Below are 15310 nucleotides of genomic sequence, written 5' to 3'. Positions count from 1 at the left end.
TATGTTTTGAGAGTCCAATACTATGCCAACATTCACATGTAACAAGTAAAAAAGTATCAGTCAGCTTTGCCGACAGAGATATACCCTCAGCCTGTGTATATTGAAACAATTTTTCCCAATAAACGTATGTATTTAGTGGGTTTTAGAAATTTCGGGCATATGAACCGCCAAAATGTTGATTAGGATTGAAGATCAAACGTTTTGCTGAGGAAATACTTAAAGGAATGGATCGACATTGACCATTATGGAAGTGGATTTCCAGCCACTATATATGGTGCCAAAAGGGGTTTTACAACCTTCGAGCTGTTTGCTAAAAAAGTATGGACTTGACCTTGAAAAAAAATTTTACCATCGTAATTGAGGCAGCGAATGCAAGTCGCTTCAACAAAAATCAAAGTGATTCGATTGCAGGTCTTAAAGTGAACTTATCCGGAATTTTGTTTGGGAGTTACCGGATGGAGTGGACAAATATAGTCCATATTTTAACCTGATCTATATCTGGTAGATATATTAGGATGTGTAAAGTATGGACCAATTCCGCCACTCTCTTCAAGAGTTATCGTACGCCCAATTTTTCCGAACATTTTTGAACTTTTGTGGGGGAGGTACCTGAAGGAGTGGACCGATATGGCTTATCTTCGAACTTAAACTATGTTTGGACAAAATATTACTAAGGCCAAACTTTGGACCGAATCGGCAGACCTGTTCGAGAGTTATTTTGCCCTCCAACCTCCTCACACGGTGTCATAGGGGTTTTTTGCAACTTTCAGGCTATTTTCTCAGGAAGTATGGACTTGCCCCTGATGAAACTTATACCGTCGTATGTAGGGCAGTGAATACAAGTTGCTAAAGCAAAAATCAAAGCGATTTGAGAGATGTTCCTAAACTGAACTTTTCCAAAATTTTGTGTGGGAGGTACCCGACGGAGTGGACCGATTGAGTCCATATTAAAACCTGATCTAAGTCTGGTACACGCTCCACGATGGGCAAAGTATGGACCAAATCGGTTACACCCTTCAAGAGTTATCGTGCGTACAAATTTTCCGAACATTTTCGAACTTTTGTGGGGGAGGTACCGGAAGGAGTGGACCGATATAGCTCATCTTCGAACTTAAACTAAGTTTGGACAAAATATTACGAAAGCCAAAATTTGAACCGAATCGGTTCATCCCTTCGAGAGTTATCGTGCGCTCCAGCCAGCCAGACAGACAGACAGACAGACGGACGGACATTGCTCAATCGACTCCAAATTGTCTGAAACACATTTCGTCCAAACATACTTGGGGTCTAAAACCATTATTTCGATGAGGCACATTTTGCCCGTATGAAAGTGTATATACCCTTCATAGCCTAAAGGCTGAGGGTATAAAAACATAACGGTGCTGCCATATTTTCGGACAATATCCCAATTATAATAAAAAATGTACAAAAAAGTGTTCAATCTTTGCGATCATAAGAATAGGTTTGAATCAAATAAAGTTGAAAAATTGTACTACCCATGCAAATATTGTGCAGTTTTTTGTTTTAATTTAGTAAATTGACCCGCTTTATTAGGAACGTGGGTTCAATTATCAACCTGGAAAAGTTACCCATGGGTAGTAAAATTTTTAAATTTTATTTGATTCAAACCTATTCTGAAGATGGCAGAAATTGAACACTTTTTTGTACATTTTTTATTATAATTGGGATATTGTGCCACCGTGGTGCAATGGTATGCACACCCGCCTTGCACACATAAGGTCGTGGGTTCGATTCCCCAGCCAGGCAACATCAAAACACTTTTCAACGGTGGCAAAATACCCCTCAGTAATGTTGGCGACATTTCCTGAGTATTTCAGCCATGTAAAACTTCTCTACAAAAGTGGTGTCTTAGACACGCCGTTCGGACTCGGCGATAAACTGTAGGTCCCATATCATTGAGCTAATATGAATCGGGGTGCACTCATTGATATGAGAGAAGTCTCCCTTGTCCCTATGGGATGTTGTGGAACAATTATATATATATATATTGTCCGAAAATATGGCAACACCGTTATGTTTTTTCTTGCGAATGCTGGCATAGTATAGGACTCACAACAAATAAATAGTATAGATCTGAAATACAAAAACATTAGAAGATACCTTAACATATAAAAAGAAAAAAGTCAAACCTATTCAGTAATCGGGAGTGTATACCAGTGGCGAACATACGGATATCGCTGGCTACGAAGTTTTTCGGCAATCCACATGCACAGGACCCGAACGCAAAGAAAGAGCGTACGAAAGAGAGCAAATGTTTTGATTTGTTTTTTTTTTTTTTTTTGTACAGTGTAGCGACCATCTTTTGTAAAATTGTAAAAATAATGTTTTACTAGTGACATTGTCACCAGTACTACTGACAAAGAGTACCCCAACCAATGTAAATGCCTATCGACATTTAAAATAGGCTAGTCATTGAAAAAGTACCAGTCGGCCATAACTATAATAACTATGTATGTAGTTCTTTTGGGTCTATATGGAGGCATTTGGACCTAACATTCACCACAAGATGTTGGATAGAGGTAGCCATTAACTTTTTTCATTAGGTTAGTTCTTTAGGGAGACATTTGAACCACATATTCACTACAAGATTTTTAGACCTGCAATGAAATTTAAAAACGTTAAATCTTTTAAAAATATTTATTTATTAACAAAACAAAATAAATCACAATGAGAAACTAAAGCCATACAGCAAACCTTTATGCTCAGACATAGTTTCAAGAACCGTGTCAAGTTTTCTGGAAACTTCTTTGCAGATAGAACAGTTTTGTTTAGCTAACGAAAATAAAAAGTCAATTACTTTACATTATTAAAAAATATAGCACGTAAAATTTTACAATTGGAAAGCAGGAGTGTAAAATGGGTATAATTACAATATTTTTATTTTTATTCAGTAATATCGCCTTCTGCAACAAATTTGTTTTCACTATTTTTTGTACATATTGCAAACATTGTTTTTATACACTATTTATTGCTTTTTAATTAATCTTTTAAAAATTCATTCACTCTATTTATTTGTACATATGCTGATGGAAATAATAATCAATTTTTCCCGATGAAATCACAAAAGGAATATCTTTCTCAGAGCACGTGTTTCTGTGATGTGATCTACAAAACAAACGACATTAAAGTGTGTATCTAAAAAAAAAAACCATACTGTTGCGCGTTTGTTGACACTGTCATTAGAAAATCGTTAAAATCCGTGTCTCTAACGAAACACTAACCGCAAAGAATAAACAAATTGGTGACGTTTTTTAGTCTATAGAAAAAAGTGAAAACACAGAGACAATTGCTCGCTGCAGGGTAGCTTCCCAGCAAACCAATCGTACCGACATCTTAACGAAATCGGAACGAAATTCGGACGATACGTCCGAAGTCTGATCCGAAATTGTAACGATATCTTAACGAAAGTTGTATGAAGTGGTTGACATAATTTCGGAACGAAATGTCGGAGCGATATCGTATCGATTTCGATCCGATGTCATAACGAAATCGGAAGAAAATTCTTGGTAAATTCGGAAAGGAAATTTCTTTCCGACATTCGTTCCGAAATCGGAACGAAATCGGTACAAAATCTGAAATATTTCCGCTCCGAAAAATCGTTTAGAAATCGGAACGACATCTGAACGATGTTGCTTCCGAAATTGTTTAGACGTGTCGGACATCCGACATTTGGTTTGCTGGGTTGCGTGCATTCAAACTTACTAACACATTGTCATAAATTGCCAATGTTTTCAATACATTCACAATTTGAACTTCTATTTCTCAAAAACGGTAAAACCGACGAGAATGCCATGAAGGTCAATCTTGTAGAGAATTTTGATAGCTACAACATTTTCTTTAGTCCCATATTTTTAGGACTTGCAGTTTTCAAGCAATCTCGCAAAAAACTAAACAACCCCTAAAAATGTCAACTTGAATCGCGATTTATTTAAAAAGCGCTCCGGTGTTTTTTTTTTGTTTTGTGATTTTTCTCATCTATGAACATTGTAGTTTCAAAATCTGCAAAAACTTCCCAGGTGTAAGCACCTTCCATTTAAATTTGCTTCAAGAGCACCGTGGCAATTTTGGATGAGGTTTCTGAAATTCGTACTTATGTATCACGGTTTAAATGGAAGGTGCTTACACCTCGGAAGTTTTTGCTGATTCTGAAACTACAATGCTCATAGATGAGAAATATCATGAAACAAAAAAAATCGCCGTAGGGATTTTAAAATAAATCGCGATTTAAGTTCACATTTTTAGGGGTTCTTTAGGTTTTCACGATTTTGCTTGGAAACCGCGAGTTCTATGTAAATGGCACTAAAGCAAATGTTGTAGCAAGATTGGCCTTTATGATATTTTCGTATATTTTACCGTTTTTAAGATATGGAAGTTCAAATTGGGACAATGCACTGACTGTATCGCCTCCTTATAAAACAATATCATGCTCAGTGCGCCTTAACTAACTTTTGATGAAAACCGCTTACACATGGGAAGATTTCGTGGATTCTGGAACAGCAATGTTCATAGATAAGAAAAATAAAGAAAACAGAAAAAATCGCCGGAGGGATTTTTAAATAAATCGCGATCAAAATTCACAATTTTAGGGTTTTTATAGGTTTTCACGATTTTGCTTGGAAACCGCAAGTCGTATCGAAATGAGTCTAAAGTCCAATTTACATATGCATATTAAATGATTTCGTTTTACGAAATCCTAGAATCAAATTAAGTGTATTTACATCTGTTTTTTTGCGTCATTTGCTTACGCACACAATCGCACATACACACTTATACAATAACACAAACACACGCACACTATATATTTATTCAGAAAAATTGGAATTTCACAACACAAATGTGTATCAAATAACTTATATTAATTCCAAAAACAAAAAAACATAATTTTTGCAAGTTTTTTAAACATTTATTTTCACTTTTGTCATCGTTTGAGTATTTTTATTTTTCTACAACACACACAAACAAACAAAGACATCATAAAACAGTTGCATTTTTTGGTAGTTTATGACGAAAAAGCAGGGTTGCGTATAAAAGTATGGTGTTTTCGTGCGTTGTTTAGAATAAATGACGTAGCCATCGTCATTTATTTTTGTATGGTAAATGACGCAAAATGTTGCCTGTTTTAGCAAATAAATGACGAAACAGCTCTAAATGACGAAAAAGTTGCTAATGTAAATTGGACATAAGGAAAATGTTGTAGCTGTGAAAATTCTCTACAAGACTGATCTTTAAGTTTTTTTCGTAGATTTTACCATTTTTGAGATACAGAGGTTCAGTTCAAATTTTTAGGTTTTTATCTTAAGTCTTCAAGATTTTGCTTGGAAACCGCAATTTATTTTTTCCTAGGTTGTGCCATTTTCAAGATATAAAAGTTTCATTTGGGAAATTGCAGTAATGACATTGTTTTATAAGGAGGCGATACAGTCAGTGCATTGTCCCAATTTGAACTTCCATATCTTAAAAACGGTAAAATATACGAAAATATCATAAAGGCCAACCTTGTGGAGAATTTTCTCTGCTACAACATTTGCTTTAGTGCCATTTACATAGAACTCGCGGTTTCCAAGCAAAATCGTGAAAACCTAAAGAACCCCTAAAAATGTGAACTTAAATCGCGATTTATTTTAAAATCCCTCCGGCGATTTTTTTTGTTTCATGATATTTCTCATCTATGAGCATTGTAGTTTCCGAATCAACAAAAACTTCCGAGGTGTAAGCACCTTCCATTTAAAATTAGTTAAGGCTCACCGTGGTATTTATATGTAAAGTAGTAAAGTACAGTAAATTGGTTTTTTGGGAACAGATAGATCTGGAAATGAGAATAATCTTATAGCCAAGCGTACGAAACGCGCTTTATTTGATACCATTGGTATTGTATAAACAATAACAAAGGGAGTTTTTTTTTTAATTCATACAAATTCTGGAATTTGCTATGAAGATCGCTGTGGGCTGAGCTGTAGAGGTGGTATTGTAAATAACTTCTAAAAGGCTACGAAAAGTACTAATAAGTTGGAATAATAACATACTACTATTTTTAAAGTACGCAAAGTTCTAAAGGATAAAATATTTCCATTTTAAATGTACTAAATGTACTAAACATTGATGCACTGGTGTTGATTGAAATGTTAAATCGAGCGCTCTGAAAGTTGTTACTAAGATTACTGTTGGGACTAGACCAGAATGGTTATGACAATTTACGCTTAATATGTATGAAATATTTCTATATGTAATGTCGTAGGCTGTGGACGAACAAGTAGAGCTAAAACTGTAAAATTTGGAAAAGGTCAAGGGCTTGAAAATTGTGTGTACCATTGGTTTTATGCGAACAGGACGGTTTCTATCTTTTCAATAAAATTATGTTTTATTCTTGATGTTTTAGCAAGTTCATTGGGAAAGTAGACCTATTCGACAATTTTTTTATAAGAATGTTGTTACTTCTTGAGTACAGAAACTACTAAATTTAAATACCTCAAAAATGTGGGTCGCTGTTGATTTGCAGGGGTCAGATACGGCCGTTTTTTTTTTTCGAAAATCTATCAAAGCAGTACAAACAGTACTTAATGAAATTAAATAGCAACTAAATACCGGTATAATATATATATTTATAACTCACAATGCGATGTACAAAAATATTCATCTTCTTACCTACCAAACAAATAATTTTCGCTTTCAATAAACAGCCATTTCGGTGGATTAATGTGGCCACAACCTTCAAAATACCGAAAATCGGAAGGTACCGTTCTATTGGGGCTATGTGATAAACCAACTTTGGTAGGAATGTTTTTTGGCCTCTGGAGACACAAAATACAAAGTTACAACCAATTCGGTGGTAAAATGGGCAAATATCTTAAACATTCTTTAAAACGACGACGCGTCATTTGTATGGGGGATATACGATATACGGATATACGTTCGGACGCTAGAGTGATTTCCACAGACGGACAGACGGACGGACATGGCTATATCGATGTAGAAATGCACGCTGATCAAGAATATATATAGTTTGTGGGGTCTACAATGATTATTTCGAGTAGTTACAAACGTAGTGACAAACTTAATATACCCCCATCCTATGGTGGAGGGTACAAAACACGTACATGCATGTGCTCTACTTTTGTGATGAAAGTTTTTAGTTCAACAAAATTTTCAGTGTTAACCATTTCCATATTAAATTTTGTTTTTTTTTTTTTGCTTTTTATTCACTTCCCACATACGAAGTAGCGAGCACTTTCCTAGTATCTACAAAGTTGTGCACAAATGGGTACTCAGTGACATTTTAGTCTTACAGCATTGATTAAGGAAAGAATAATGTTGTCCCATCCGACTTCTCCACTTCTCTTTGTAAAATTGTTCGTACCCTGATTCCCTTTTTAATATTTACTTTCACTGTTGAAGAAAACAAAGATTTAATGTAAATCTTTCTTTACATTTACCATGTCATGACCTAAAGTACCTGTCGTGAAACAACAAAATCATGCAGAATGATGCAAACATTGAACGTTAACTCAGTCATGTTGGTGACAGTAACATTTAACTTTACAAATGTAATGCAGATAGCCGCAGGATAGCAAGACTATATACGAACGGAACGGAGTCTTAATAGACGAGCTTTGCAGCCGAGCAAAAAGGAATATTTATAGACGAGCTAAAGGGAGTTTACATATACGAACTGAACGTAGTTTTTAAAGGCGATCTGAAGGTCGTCTCTATAGACGAACTGAGGGAGTCTCTATAAAAAAACTGAGTTGAATGGAGGGGTCTTTAGAGAACAGTTAAGGGGAGTCTTTATAGACACCAGCTGAAGGGAGTCTTGGTAAACGAGCATAAGGGAGTGTGTTTTGACAAGCTGAATGGAGTCTTTTTAGACGAATTGAAGGGAATTTTTATAAATAAACTGAAGGGAGTCTTTATAGACGAGTTGAAGGGAGTTTTTATAGGTAAAATAAAGGGGTCTTTTTCGACTACTTGAAGGGAATTTGTTTTATGCTGTACGTAGTCTTTATAGACGAGCTGAATGTCAATTCAATAGACGAACTGAAGGGAGTCTCTATACACGAACCATATAAAAGAGTTGAAGGTGGGCTTTAGAGACACGAGCTGAAGGCAGTCTTTATAGACAACTGAAGGGAGTCTTTATAGCCTAGCTGGAAGAAATATTTATAGACGAGCTGAAGGGAGTCTTTATATACGAGCTGAAGGGAGTCTTTAAAGTCGTGCTGAAGGGAGTCTTTAAAGTCGAGCTGAAGCGAGTCTTTAGAGTCTTTATAGACGAGCTGAAGGGAGTCTTTATGGATGAGCTGAAGGGAGTCTTTAGACGAGCTGAAGGGAGTCTTTATAGACGAGCTGAAGGGAGTTTTTTATAGATAAAATGAAGGGGTCTTTTTCGACTACTTGAAGAAAGTTTGTTTTTTATGCTGAAGGTAGTCTTTATAGACGAGCTGAAGGTCAACTCTACAGACGAACTGAAGGGGTGTATCGATAGACGAACTTTATAAAAGAGTTTTGAAGGTGGACTTTAGAAACACGAGCTGAAGGCAGTCTTTATAGACGACTGAAGGGAGTCTTTATAGACGAGCTGGAAGAAATATTTATAGACGAGCTAAGGGAGTCTTTATATACGAGCTGAAAGGAGTCTTTAAAGTCGAGCTGAAGGGAGTCTTTATAGACGAGCTGAAGGGAGTCTTTATGGATGAGCTGAAGGGAGTCTTTATAGACGAGCTGAAGGGAGTCTTTATAGACGAATTGAAGGGAATTTTTATAAATGAACTGAAGGGAGTCTTTATAGAGGAGTTGAAGGGAGTGTTTATAGACGAGCTGAAGGGACTTTTTATAGATAAAATGAAGGGGTCTTTTTCGACTACTTGAAGGGAGTTTGTTTTTTATGCTGAACGTAGTCTTTATAGATGAGCTGAAGGTCAACTCGGTAGACGAACTCTATAAAAGAGTTGAAGGTGGACTTTAGAGACACGAGCTGAAGGCAGTCTTTGTAGACGAGCTGAAGGCGGTCTTTATGGTTGAGCTGAAGGGAGTCTTTATAGACGAGCTGCAGGGAGTCTTTATAGACGAGCTGAAGGGAGTGTTTATAGACTAGCTGAAGGAAGTCTTTATAGACGAGCTGAAGGCAGTATTTATAGACGACTAAAGGGAATCTTTATAGACGAGCTGTAGTGAGTCTTTATAGACGAGCTCTAGTGAGTCTTTATAGACGAGCTGTAGTGAGTCTTTATAGACGAGCTCTAGTGAGTCTTTATAGACGAGCTCTAGTGAGTCTTTATAGACGAGCTGTAGTGAGTCTTTATTGACGAGCTGTAGTGAGTCTTTATAGACGAGCTGTAGTGAGTCTTTATAGACGAGCTGTAGTGAGTCTTTATAGACGAGATGTAGTGAGTCTTCATAGACGAGCTGTAGTGAGTCTTTATAGACGAGCTGTAGTGAGTCTTTATAGACGAGCTGTAGTAAATCTTTATAGACGAGTTGTAGTGAGTCTTTATAGACGAGCTGTAGTGAGTCTTTGTAGACGAGCTGTAGTGAGTCTTTATAGACGAGCTGTAGTGAGTCTTTATAGACGAGCTGTAGTGAGTCTTTATAGACGAGCTGTAGTGAGTCTTTATAGGCGAGCTGTAGTGAGTCTTTATAGACGAGCTGTAGTGAGTCTTTATTGACGAGCTGTAGTGAGTCTTTATAGACGAGCTGTAGTGAGTCTTTATTGACGAGCTGTAGTGAGTCTTTATAGACGAGCTGTAGTGAGTCTTTGTAGACGAGCTGTAGTGAGTCTTTATTGACGAGCTGTAGTGAGTCTTTATAGACGAGCTGTAGTGAGTCTTTGTAGACGAGCTGTAGTGAGTCTTTATTGACGAGCTGTAGTGAGTCTTTATAGACGAGCTGTAGTGAGTCTTTATTGACGAGCTGTAGTGAGTCTTTATAGACGAGCTGTAGTGAGTCTTTATAGACGAGCTGAAGGCAGTAGTGAGTCTTTATAGACGAGCTGTAGTGAGTCTTTGTAGACGAGCTGTAGTGAGACTTTATAGACGAGCTGTAGTGAGTCTTTATAGACGAGCTGTAGTGAGATTTTATAGACGAGCTGTAGTGAGTCTTTATAGGCGAGCTGTAGTGAGTCTTTATAGACGAGCTGTAGTGAGTCTTTATTGACGAGCTGTAGTGAGTCTTTATAGACGAGCTGTAGTGAGTCTTTATTGACGAGCTGTAGGGAGTCTTTATAGACGAGCTGTAGTGAGTCTTTATTGACGAGCTGTAGTGAGTCTTTATAGACGAGCTGTAGTGAGTCTTTATTGACGAGCTGTAGTGAGTCTTTATAGACGAGCTGTAGTGAGTCTTTATAGACGAGCTGTAGTGAGTCTTTGTAGACGAGCTGTAGTGAGACTTTATAGACGAGCTGTAGTGAGTCTTTATAGACGTGCTGTAGTGAGTCTTTATAGACGAGCTGTAGTGAGATTTTATAGACGAGCTGTAGTGAGTCTTTATAGACGAGCTGTAGTGAGTCTTTATAGACGAGCTGAAGGCAGTAGTGAGTCTTTATAGACGAGCTGTAGTGAGTCTTTGTAGACGAGCTGTAGTGAGTCTTTATAGACGAGCTGTAGTGAGTCTTTATAGACGTGCTGTAGTGAGTCTTTATAGACGAGCTGTAGTGAGACTTTATAGACGAGCTGTAGTGAGTCTTTATAGGCGAGCTGTAGTGAGTCTTTGTAGACGAGCTGTAGTGAGACTTTATAGACGAGCTGTAGTGAGTCTTTATAGACGTGCTGTAGTGAGTCTTTATAGACGAGCTGTAGTGAGATTTTATAGACGAGCTGTAGTGAGTCTTTATAGGCGAGCTGTAGTGAGTCTTTATAGACGAGCTGTAGTGAGTCTTTATTGACGAGCTGTAGTGAGTCTTTATAGACGAGCTGTAGTGAGTCTTTATTGACGAGCTGTAGTGAGTCTTTATAGACGAGCTGTAGTGAGTCTTTATAGACTAGCTGTAGTGAGTCTTTATAGACGAGCTGAAGGCTGTAGTGAGATTTTATAGACGAGCTGTAGTGAGTCTTTATAGGCGAGCTGTAGTGAGTCTTTATAGACGAGCTGTAGTGAGTCTTTATTGACGAGCTGTAGTGAGTCTTTATTGACGAGCTGTAGTGAGTCTTTATAGACGAGCTGTAGTGAGTCTTTATTGACGAGCTGTAGTGAGTCTTTATAGACGAGCTGTAGTGAGTCTTTATAGACGAGCTGTAGTGAGTCTTTATTGACGAGCTGTAGTGAGTCTTTATAGACGAGCTGTAGTGAGTCTTTATTGACGAGCTGTAGTGAGTCTTTATAGACGAGCTGTAGTGAGTCTTTATTGACGAGCTGTAGTGAGTCTTTATAGACGAGCTGTAGTGAGTCTTTATAGGCGAGCTGTAGTGAGTCTTTATAGACGAGCTGTAGTGAGTCTTTATAGACGTGCTGTAGTGAGTCTTTATAGACGAGCTGTAGTGAGATTTTGTAGACGAGCTGTAGTGAGTCTTTATAGGCGAGCTGTAGTGAGTCTTTATAGACGAGCTGTAGTGAGTCTTTATTGACGAGCTGTAGTGGGTCTTTATTGACGAGCTGTAGTGAGTCTTTATAGACGAGCTGTAGTGAGTCTTTATAGACGAGCTGAAGGCAGTAGTGAGTCTTTATAGACGAGCTGAAGGGAGTCTTTATAGACGAGCTTTAGTGAGTCTTTATAGACGAACTGTAGTGAGTCTTTATAGACGAGCTGTAGTGAGTCTTTATAGACGAGCTGTAGTGAGTCTTTATAGACGAGCTGTTGTGAGTCTTTATAGACGAGCTGTAGTGAGTCTTTATAGACGAGCTGTAGTGAGTCTTTATAGACGAGCTGTAGTGAGTCTTTATAGACGAGCTGTAGTGAGTCTTTACAGACGAGCTGTAGTGAGTCTTTATAGACGAGCTGTAGTGAGTCTTTATAGACGAGCTGTAGTGAGTCTTTATAGACGAGCTGTAGTGAGTCTTTATAGACGAGCTGTAGTGAGTCTTTACAGACGAGCTGTAGTTCGTCTTTATAGACGAGCTGTAGTGAGTCTTTATAGACGAGCTGTAGTGAGTCTTTATAGACGAGCTGCAGTGAGTCTTTATAGAAGAGTTGTAGGGAGTCTTTATGAAAGGGAAGCTTTATAGAAAATTTGGACGAGATGGATTGAACCTTTTTAAGAGCTATTGTGACATGCATATATTCCGAATCAATAATTGATCATCCGCTAACACACTGGTTGATAGATCGCGAAGTGTGTATCGCAATAAATATTTCCGTATATGGTTGAAAATAAGCTTAATTCAATCGAATGTTCTTAAACCTGGTACCAGTTTTTTATACCCTCACCACAGTATGGTACCCTCCATGAAGTTTGTTTCCATTTGTAACGAATTATGATAATCATTTGCGACCATAACAAGTATTTATATGCTCTTGATCAGTATAAAATTCTGAGTCCATGTAGCCCTATCCGTCTGTCCGCTTTGGGTATACGGTTGTATTAGGCATGCCTCTTAGTTCAACAAAATTTTCAGTGTTCACCATTTCCATATTAAATATTGTTTATTTGTTTTTTATTCGCTTCCCACATACGAAGTAGCGGGCACTTTGCTAGTATAGACAAATGCGTACTCAGTGACATTTTGTCTTTACGGCATTTATTAAGGAAAGAATAATGTTGTCCCATCCGACTTCTCCACTTCTCTTTATAAAATTGTTCTTGCCCTGATTCCCTTTTTAATATTTACTTTCACTGTTGAAGAAAACAACGATTTAATGTAAATCTTCCTTTACATTTACATTGTCATGACCTAAACTAACTGTCGTGAAACAACAACAAAATCATAATGCAAATATTTAAAGTTAACTTTAACATGTTGGTGACAGTAACATTTACTTGTAACAAAACTTTACAAAATAATGTAGATTACCGAGCAGGATAGGAAGACTATATACGAACGGAACGGAGTCTTAATAGACGAGCTTTGCAGCCGAGCAAAAGGGAATATTTATAGACGAGCTAAAGGGAGTTTACATATACGAACTGAACGTAGTTTTTAAAGGCGATTTGAAGGTCGTTTCTAGAGACGAACTGAGGGAGTCTCTATAAACGAACTGAAGGGCGTCTATATATATGAGTTAAACGGAGGGGTCTTAAGAGAAGAGATAAGGGGAGTCTTTATAGACACGAACAGAAGGGAGTCTTGGTAGACGAGCATAAGGGATTATTTATAGACGAGCGGAAGGGAGTCTTTATAGACAAGCTGAAGAGAGGTTTTATAAAAGAACTGAAGGGAGTCTCTATAAACGAGCTTAACGGAGTCTCTATAGACGAGCTGAATGGAGTCTTTTTAAACGAATTGAAGGGAATTTTTATAAATTAACTGAAGAGAGTCTTTATAGACGAGTTGAAGGAAATATTTATAGACGTCCTATGGGGGCTATATCAAAACGTGGACCTATATAAACATTTTATGGTAGAAATATTTCTTAGCCTCTGGAAACACAAAATACAAAGTTACATCCGATTCTGTTGTCAAATGGGACTAATACATTCAAAATATATTAAAATGACGCGTACTTTATATGGGGCGTTATATGGGGGCTATACCAAAACGTGCACCTATATAAACCAACTTTGGTAGGAATGTTTTTTGGAGACACAAAATACAAAGTTACAACCAATTCGGTGGTAAAATGGGCAACCAATTCGGTGGTAAAATGGGACAAATATCTTAAACATTACTTAAAACGACGACGCTTCACGCGTCATTTTGTATGGGGGCTATACGAAAGCGTGGACCTACATAGCCCGCTTTCAGTACCAAAAGTAATACGTACAAATAATAGATTTTCCCAAAATTTCAGCCACCTACGTCAATCCGTTCGGACGCTAGAGTGATTTCCACAGACGGACAGACGGACGGACATGGCTATATCGATGTAGAATTGCACGCTGATCAAGAATATATATAGTCTGTGGGGTCTACAATGATTATTTCGAGTAGTTACAAACGTAGTGACAAACTTAATATACTCCATCCTATGGTGGAGGATATAAAAAGGGACACTTTATAGAAAATTTGGAAATTTCAAGAAGGTTAAATCCATACCTTTTTGAAGAGCTATTGACATAAATAATCAATAATTGATCTTCCGCTAACACACATCGATCCCGAAGTGTGTACCGCAATAATATTTTTGATTAATTTTTCGACACGATAAAAAAACGGCATGACAAGTCTCGATCGAAAACGCTCTAACAATGTTATCGATTTCTTCGATAGTAACCGGTAATCCAACTATGGAAACCGCTGTGTTCTTTAAGCAACATTAGATGTGTACGATAACTTTCCCAGCAATAATTACTCAGTCAGTTCCAGCAGCCTCTCTCAGTGAATTATACTCTCTCAAGCAAGAAAAATTGCTGAAAGTTATCGAACAACATTTTGGAAAAACTTGCAATAAAGTCAGCTGTTTCCGGAAATGTATGACATTTGTTATACCCTCCACCATAGTATGGAGGGTATATTAAGTTTGTTTTTCCGTTTCTAACGCATTGAAATACTCATTTGCGACCCTATAAAGTATATATATTCTTGATCAGGGTAAAATTCTGAGTCGATCTGTGCACGTCCGTCCGTCCGTCTGTGGTAATCACTCTAGCATCCACAAAAATGGAGATAGGACGCTGAAATTTTGGGAAAGTGCGTCTTTTGTTTGCAGGCAGTCAAGTTCGATGATGGGCTATATCGGTCCACGTTTTGGTATAGCCCCCATACAACGGTACCCCCCGATTTACGGTATTTTGACGGTTTTAGCTACATTTTTAGACCGATTCAGCTATAATTTGACATTTAGGGTTCCTAAGTGTCAATAAACTTATATAACAAAACTTGTGGACATAGTTCCACGTTTTGGTGTAGCCCCCATATAACGGTACCCCCGATTTACGGTATTTTAACGTTTTTAGCTACATTTTCAGACCGATTCAGCTATAATTTGACATTTAGGGTTCCTAAGTGTCAATAAACTTATATAACAAAACTTGTGGACATAGTTCCACGTTTTGGTATAGCCCCCATATAACGGTACCCCCGATTTACGGTATTTTGACGTTTTTAGCTACATTTTCAGACCGATTCAGCTATAATTTGACATTTAGGGTTCTTAAGTGTCAATAAACTTATATAACAAAACATGTGGACATAAGTCCACGTTTTGGTATAGCCCCCATATAACGGTACCCCCCGATTTACGGTATTTTGACGTTTTTAGCTACAT

The 15310-nt window shown here is 37.5% G+C and overlaps 1 protein-coding gene across 1 annotated transcript in view; it reads left to right on the top strand.

Annotated features, from left to right (window-relative positions):
• Window positions 1-15310, top strand: part of Gyc32E (Guanylyl cyclase at 32E) — a 309145-nt gene that overhangs the window by 184858 nt on the left and 108977 nt on the right. The gene's annotated exons all lie outside the window — the stretch shown is intronic.

This window comes from Musca autumnalis, unplaced genomic scaffold, assembly GCF_047663935.1.
Source record: "Musca autumnalis isolate F117 unplaced genomic scaffold, ASM4766393v1 scaffold_2, whole genome shotgun sequence".
NCBI classification, from domain to species: Eukaryota; Metazoa; Arthropoda; class Insecta; order Diptera; family Muscidae; genus Musca; species Musca autumnalis.
This window is presented reverse-complemented; position numbering and strand designations above follow the sequence as displayed.